This window comes from Crinia signifera, chromosome 3 (genome assembly GCF_055691185.1).
Source record: "Crinia signifera chromosome 3, ASM5569118v1, whole genome shotgun sequence".
Taxonomy (NCBI): domain Eukaryota; kingdom Metazoa; phylum Chordata; class Amphibia; order Anura; family Myobatrachidae; genus Crinia; species Crinia signifera.
The window spans coordinates 276,476,527-276,481,526 of NC_139219.1; the positions used below are offsets into that span (position 1 = coordinate 276,476,527).

Consider the following 5,000-nt stretch of genomic DNA (forward strand, 5'->3'; position numbering starts at 1 on the left):
GAGTAATGAGTGCACCTGTGCAGCAGCTAGGTTGTCTGGAAGATGGGAACTGTTGGTAGCTCTCGAGGACTGGAGTTGGCTACTGAGAGACATAAGCAGTGGTTGTGGCAAAGTGATTTTTGTAAAAATGTTTTTGTAAATATGATTTTAAAGTTTGAAGCCTGAAAACGTAAGCTTTTTGTTGCAAAATTGCATTTTATGTCGAAAAATATTATCTTCCACAATGCCGAAACCCGGGATCGAACCAGGTACCTTTAGATCTTCAATTTCTCAGTGCAGGCAGCTCAATCCATAGACAATCTATTGTGAAAACACAGCAAGGCTTAAGCAGTAGTCGTGGCCGATTGGTTAAGGCGATGGACTAGAAATCCATGTTTGTTAGCGCATCAAAATCTTTGGGATGCCAGCTTGTTTTCTCTTTTTCTTACACACATTCTCTTCCCCTCCTTAAGACTGATACCAGTCAATTTCAGCAGCCACACTGAATAGAAATTATTAATTAGAAATTAATTTTCAAAGCCCAATTTTAAACAAAGGTTGTCAAATGGTTATAAACAATAGAATATTCACATTATTCCTACAACACTCATTTAGCTAAGCATTTAAAGCTATATTAAAGAGCATATAATAACATATTTGAGAACCTACAGCATCCTTCGATAGCTCAGCTGGTAGAGCGGAGGACTGTAGAGATGATTGGTGTAGAAATCCTTAGGTCGCTGGTTCAATTCCGGCTCGAAGGAGTTGTTTTTATTTTTTGCATAGATAGCAATTTTTGGCAATTTATAAACTCAAAATATACAGAGTATAAAGCATTCTCTAAGTCTGGGGTAGCCAACTCCAGTCCTCGAGAGCTACCAACAGTTAATGTTTTCCAGCTCACCTCACAGAATCACAAGTGAAGTAATTAGCTCCACCTGTGGATCTTTTAAAATGTGTTAGTGAGTAATGAGTGCACCTGTGCAGCAGCTAGGTTGTCTGGAAGATGGGAACTGTTGGTAGCTCTCGAGGACTGGAGTTGGCTACTGAGAGACATAAGCAGTGGTTGTGGCAAAGTGATTTTTGTAAAAATGTTTTTGTAAATATGATTTTAAAGTTTGAAGCCTGAAAACGTAAGCTTTTTGTTGCAAAATTGCATTTTATGTCGAAAAATATTATCTTCCACAATGCCGAAACCCGGGATCGAACCAGGGACCTTTAGATCTTCAGTCTAACGCTCTCCCAACTGAGCTATTTCGGCAAGCTCCCTTGGTCTTGCAATCGTTTTTCGGGGCAAAATGTAAGGAGAATGAAGTTTTGGGTGTATTTGGGTCAATATAATACATCCTCACTTTCTGACTGCAGGCATCTCAATCCATAGACAATCTATTGTGAAACTAGGACATGGTTTATTCAGTAGTCGTGGCCGAGTGGTTAAGGCGATGGACTAGATATCCATTGGGGTCTCCCCGCGCAGGTTCAAATCCTGCCGACTACGAACGCCTTAAGTTTTCTCTTTTCTGCAAGTTTTTAAAAACTTGAAACCTGTGATGCCCATAGCGAGTTCAGGCCATTAGCGCATCAAATGTAAAGGAGAATGAAGTTTTGGGTGTGTTTGGGTCAATACAATACATCCTCAATTTCTCAGTGCAGGCAGCTCAATCCATAGACAATCTATTGTGAAAATACAGCAAGGCTTAAGCAGTAGTCGTGGCCGAGTGGTTAAGGCGATGGACTAGAAATCCATGTTTGTTAGCGCATCAAAATCTTTTGGATGCCAGCTTGTTTTCTCTTTTTCTTACACACATTCTCTTCCCCTCCTTAAGACTGATACCAGTCAATTTCAGCAGCCACACTGAATAGAAATTATTAATTAGAAATTAATTTTCAAAGCCCAATTTTAAACAAAGGTTGTCAAATGGTTATAAACAATAGAATATTCACATTATTCCTACAACACTCATTTAGCTAAGCATTTAAAGCTATATTAAAGAGCATATAATAACATATTTGAGAACCTACAGCATCCTTCGATAGCTCAGCTGGTAGAGCGGAGGACTGTAGAGATGATTGGTGTAGAAATCCTTAGGTCGCTGGTTCAATTCCGGCTCGAAGGAGTTGTTTTTATTTTTTGCATAGATAGCAATTTTTGGCAATTTATAAACTCAAAATATACAGAGTATAAAGCATTCTCTAAGTCTGGGGTAGCCAACTCCAGTCCTCGAGAGCTACCAACAGTTAATGTTTTCCAGCTCACCTCACAGAATCACAAGTGAAGTAATTAGCTCCACCTGTGGATCTTTTAAAATGTGTTAGTGAGTAATGAGTGCACCTGTGCAGCAGCTAGGTTGTCTGGAAGATGGGAACTGTTGGTAGCTCTCGAGGACTGGAGTTGGCTACTGAGAGACATAAGCAGTGGTTGTGGCAAAGTGATTTTTGTAAAAATGTTTTTGTAAATATGATTTTAAAGTTTGAAGCCTGAAAACGTAAGCTTTTTGTTGCAAAATTGCATTTTATGTCGAAAAATATTATCTTCCACAATGCCGAAACCCGGGATCGAACCAGGGACCTTTAGATCTTCAGTCTAACGCTCTCCCAACTGAGCTATTTCGGCAAGCTCCCTTGGTCTTGCAATCGTTTTTCGGGGCAAAATGTAAGGAGAATGAAGTTTTGGGTGTATTTGGGTCAATATAATACATCCTCACTTTCTGACTGCAGGCATCTCAATCCATAGACAATCTATTGTGAAACTAGGACATGGTTTATTCAGTAGTCGTGGCCGAGTGGTTAAGGCGATGGACTAGATATCCATTGGGGTCTCCCCGCGCAGGTTCAAATCCTGCCGACTACGAACGCCTTAAGTTTTCTCTTTTCTGCAAGTTTTTAAAAACTTGAAACCTGTGATGCCCATAGCGAGTTCAGGCCATTAGCGCATCAAATGTAAAGGAGAATGAAGTTTTGGGTGTGTTTGGGTCAATACAATACATCCTCAATTTCTCAGTGCAGGCAGCTCAATCCATAGACAATCTATTGTGAAAATACAGCAAGGCTTAAGCAGTAGTCGTGGCCGAGTGGTTAAGGCGATGGACTAGAAATCCATGTTTGTTAGCGCATCAAAATCTTTTGGATGCCAGCTTGTTTTCTCTTTTTCTTACACACATTCTCTTCCCCTCCTTAAGACTGACACCAGTCAATTTCAGCAGCCACACTTAATAGAAATTATTAATTAGTCAGCTGGTAGAGCGGAGGACTGTAGAGATGATTGGTGTAGAAATCCTTAGGTCGCTGGTTCAATTCCGGCTCGAAGGAGTTGTTTTTATTTTTTGCTCAGATAGCAATTTTTGGCAATTTACAAACTCAAAATATACAGAGTATAAAGCATTCTCTAAGTCTGGGGTAGCCAACTCCAGTCCTCGAGAGCTACCAACAGTTAATGTTTTCCAGCTCACCTCACAGAATCACAAGTGAAGTAATTAGCTCCACCTGTGGATCTTTTAAAATGTGTTAGTGAGTAATGAGTGCACCTGTGCAGCAGCTAGGTTGTCTGGAAGATGGGAACTGTTGGTAGCTCTCGAGGACTGGAGTTGGCTACTGAGAGACATAAGCAGTGGTTGTGGCAAAGTGATTTTTGTAAAAATGTTTTTGTAAATATGATTTTAAAGTTTGAAGCCTGAAAACGTAAGCTTTTTGTTGCAAAATTGCATTTTATGTCGAAAAATATTATCTTCCACAATGCCGAAACCCGGGATCGAACCAGGTACCTTTAGATCTTTAATTTCTCAGTGCAGGCAGCTCAATCCATAGACAATCTATTGTGAAAATACAGCAAGGCTTAAGCAGCTCAATCCATAGACAATCTATTGTGAAAATACAGCAAGGCTTAAGCAGTAGTCGTGGCCGAGTGGTTAAGGCGATGGACTAGACATCCATGTTTGTTAGCGCATCAAAATCTTTTGGATGCCAGCTTGTTTTCTCTTTTTCTTACACACATTCTCTTACCCTCCTTAAGACTGACACCAGTCAATTTCAGCAGCCACACTGAATAGAAATTATTAATTAGAAATTAATTTTCAAAGCCCAATTTTAAACAAAGGTTGTCAAATGGTTATAAACAATAGAATATTCACATTATTCCTAGAACACTCATTTAGCTAAACATTTAAAGCTATATTAAAGAGCATATAATAACATATTTGAGAATCTACAGCATCCTTCGATAGCTCAGCTGGTAGAGCGGAGGACTGTAGAGATGATTGGTGTAGAAATCCTTAGGTCGCTGGTTCAATTCCGGCTCGAAGGAGTTGTTTTTACTTTTTGCTCAGATAGCAATTTTTGGCAATTTACAAACTCAAAATATACAGAGTATAAAGCATTCTCTAAGTCTGGGGTAGCCAACTCCAGTCCTCGAGAGCTACCAACAGTTAATGTTTTCCAGCTCACCTCACAGAATTACAAGTGAAGTAATTAGCTCCACCTGTGGATCTTTTAAAATGTGTTAGTGAGTAATGAGTGCACCTGTGCAGCAGCTAGGTTGTCTGGAAGATGGGAACTGTTGGTAGCTCTCGAGGACTGGAGTTGGCTACTGAGAGACATAAGCAGTGGTTGTGGCAAAGTGATTTTTGTAAAAATGTTTTTGTAAATATGATTTTAAAGTTTGAAGCCTGAAAACGTAAGCTTTTTGTTGCACAATTGCATTTTATGTCGAAAAATATTATCTTCCACAATGCCGAAACCCGGGATCGAACCAGGTACCTTTAGATCTTCAATTTCTCAGTGCAGGCAGCTCAATCCATAGACAATCTATTGTGAAAATACAGCAAGGCTTAAGCAGTAGTCATGGCCGATTGGTTAAGGCGATGGACTAGAAATCCATGTTTGTTAGCGCATCAAAATCTTTGGGATGCCAGCTTGTTTTCTCTTTTTCTTACACACATTCTCTTCCCCTCCTTAAGACTGACACCAGTCAATTTCAGCAGCCACACTGAATAGAAATTATTAATTAGAAATTAATTTTCAAAGCC

General features: G+C 39.6%; 7 non-coding genes across 7 annotated transcripts; 5 read left to right on the plus strand and 2 right to left on the minus strand.

The window, feature by feature from the left end:
* Positions 1-653: 653 nt before the first annotated feature.
* On the plus strand, positions 654-743 carry TRNAY-GUA (transfer RNA tyrosine (anticodon GUA)). Its single transcript is given in 2 exon segments — positions 654-690; positions 708-743. It is a non-coding gene; the product is annotated as a tRNA-Tyr (tRNA).
* Positions 744-1,167: 424 nt separating this feature from the next.
* Positions 1,168-1,240, minus strand: TRNAF-GAA (transfer RNA phenylalanine (anticodon GAA)). Its single transcript has one exon. It is a non-coding gene; the product is annotated as a tRNA-Phe (tRNA).
* Positions 1,241-1,395: 155 nt separating this feature from the next.
* TRNAS-AGA (transfer RNA serine (anticodon AGA)) lies at positions 1,396-1,477 on the plus strand. Its single transcript has one exon. It is a non-coding gene; the product is annotated as a tRNA-Ser (tRNA).
* Positions 1,478-2,006: 529 nt separating this feature from the next.
* TRNAY-GUA (transfer RNA tyrosine (anticodon GUA)) lies at positions 2,007-2,096 on the plus strand. Its single transcript is given in 2 exon segments — positions 2,007-2,043; positions 2,061-2,096. It is a non-coding gene; the product is annotated as a tRNA-Tyr (tRNA).
* A 424-nt stretch (positions 2,097-2,520) lies between these two features.
* On the minus strand, positions 2,521-2,593 carry TRNAF-GAA (transfer RNA phenylalanine (anticodon GAA)). Its single transcript has one exon. It is a non-coding gene; the product is annotated as a tRNA-Phe (tRNA).
* Positions 2,594-2,748: 155 nt separating this feature from the next.
* Positions 2,749-2,830, plus strand: TRNAS-AGA (transfer RNA serine (anticodon AGA)). Its single transcript has one exon. It is a non-coding gene; the product is annotated as a tRNA-Ser (tRNA).
* Positions 2,831-4,189: 1,359 nt separating this feature from the next.
* On the plus strand, positions 4,190-4,279 carry TRNAY-GUA (transfer RNA tyrosine (anticodon GUA)). The gene is given in 2 exon segments: positions 4,190-4,226; positions 4,244-4,279. It is a non-coding gene; the product is annotated as a tRNA-Tyr (tRNA).
* Positions 4,280-5,000: the final 721 nt, after the last annotated feature.